Below are 2,500 nucleotides of genomic sequence, written 5' to 3' on the forward strand. Positions count from 1 at the left end.
ATGTTGTACCTTAACCTAACCCATGTTGTACCTTAACCTAACCCATGTTGTACCTTAACCTAACCCATGTTGTACCTTAACCTAACCCATGTTGTACCTTAACCTAACCCATGTTGTACCTTAACCTAACCCATGTTGTACCTTAACCTAACCCATGTTGTACCTTAACCTAACCCATGTTGTACCTTAACCTAACCCATGTTGTACCTTAACCTAACCCATGTTGTGCCTTAACCTAACCCATGTTGTGCCTTAACCTAACCCATGTTGTGCCTTAACCTAACCCATGTTGTGCCTTAACCTAACCCATGTTGTGCCTTAACCTAACCCACGTTGTGCCTTAACCTAACCCACGTTGTGCCTTAACCTAACCCACGTTGTGCCTTAACCTAACCCACGTTGTGCCTTAACCTAACCCACGTTGTGCCTTAACCTAACCCATGTTGTGCCTTAACCTAACCCATGTTGTGCCTTAACCTAACCCATGTTGTGCCTTAACCTAACCCATGTTGTGCCTTAACCTAACCCACGTTGTGCCTTAACCTAACCCACGTTGTGCCTTAACCTAACCCACGTTGTGCCTTAACCTAACCCACGTTGTGCCTTAACCTAACCCACGTTGTGCCTTAACCTAACCCATGTTGTGCCTTAACCTAACCCATGTTGTGCCTTAACCTAACCCATGTTGTGCCTTAACCTAACCCACGTTGTGCCTTAACCTAACCCACGTTGTGCCTTAACCTAACCCACGTTGTGCCTTAACCTAACCCACGTTGTGCCTTAACCTAACCCACGTTGTGCCTTAACCTAACCCACGTTGTCCCCTAAAGTAACCCACGCTGTCCCCTAACGTAACCCACGTTGTCCCCTAACGTAACCCATGTTGTCGCCTAAACCTGCTCTGTAATTGTTATACGACTCGTTCAATTAGTGTAGTGTTGCCCACCCGCAACCCTCGCAATATAGTTCGCTACTCGCACTGCCCGCTCCCCTGTGTATCGCTTCATGTTAAACACCTTGCAAGTCTTGCTGACTTTCCACATGCTCCTGCTGTACACTGTAATGTGGATGGCAGCAGGACGTACATGCCGCCCCTCCCCACGTCCCCACCTTGCCCCCCTGCCTTCGCAAGCTGGTTGGTGAGAAGTTTGCATGTTCAATGCCCTTCGCATGCGACGTACTCAGGCTACGTTGTGGTGCGGCCTGTGTCAACCGTCCGCTAATGTCGTACGCGTAAACCACAATCTGTACTGCACATTCGTCCTTATGTACCGAATGATACATCGTGGCACATGTGTGACCGTACAACGACTGCGCCCAAAAACGGCGGACCATACAGTGCAAATATTGTGCACGCAGCTACGTGTCGTCTCCCTATGAGAGCTGGATTGCAGTGTGGTACGCCATAGAGACGTGTGGGAGGAACGGACGCCGTGGATGGCGATCAGCATGAGCTGTCTGTTGATGTATTCGGACCTAGTCGTCTCTCCTCACACACCGTGATGGCATGGTGCACCGCGTTCCATATCTGCGACATGCTACAGAGGCCGGTTGACAGTCGTTCGAGCAATGGACATCGCATACGTACGGGGGCCACCTTCCACGTATTGTCTAGGCGTGCACATTTTGTTGCGTGTATGTGGGCAGACGTAGTGTGGCGTGACACCTGACACAGGCATGCAATAATCGTTGAAGTTGCAAATGGCGATGGACGCCTGCGTTTTCTGGTGAAGTTACGCAAATGAACAAATGGTAACCTGTTGTGGTGCGGTTGTTCTCGCTAGGGGTGAATCGGTGATGGCGACGATAGGTTGAGGTACGAACCGGTTGTTCCAGCGATACCCACCATGCCGACGAAACTGAACGGCATCTGGGTGTGAAGCGATACGCGGCGGTGGCTGGGTGGGACCGTCCCCGGCCGGTGAGGGGGCGCCTCCCGGCGTGCTGGCCGCGCGGTGCGTGGGCGCACGCGCTACAGCCGGCTGGTGGGGGCGGCCAGTGGCAGGCGCGCCGGCCGACGGACGCGGCAGGCGTCGCAGCTGCGCGCCGGCGCACCCTGCGCGCGGCGCCGTGCGGCCAAAGTAGGTCCTCGCGGGCCCGGTGCGAAGCGCGGTGGACATCTTCAGTGTGCTGGTCCGATTGAGGACTGTGTGCGTTGAGGATGCGCCGCCGCCCGGCGCTCGGCGCCGCGACGCCGTCTGCTGCTCGGTCGCCCCAGCGGTTCTCGCTGGTGGTTTGTATCGCAGCTGTGCGGATGTGTTGGCGCGTGCGCTGTGCTGGGAGAGTTCGCTTCGGCACCCAAGTGGGGCTTTTGTCCTTCTGTGGCGCTGGCGTTGGAGCTGCCGGTCACCGTAGGTGGCGCGTGTTGTCTCCCGCCGGCAATGCCACGACAGCACGCTCCCGGGCCTCTGTCGGCAGCGGCAAGCTCAGTTGGGAGCACGGGTGGTCGCACCGAAAGCGTCTACTCGCCTAACTCCGGGCGATTGCGCCTCTCTCGAAC

Source organism: Schistocerca piceifrons, unplaced genomic scaffold, assembly GCF_021461385.2.
Source record: "Schistocerca piceifrons isolate TAMUIC-IGC-003096 unplaced genomic scaffold, iqSchPice1.1 HiC_scaffold_271, whole genome shotgun sequence".
Lineage (NCBI taxonomy): Eukaryota > Metazoa > Arthropoda > Insecta > Orthoptera > Acrididae > Schistocerca > Schistocerca piceifrons.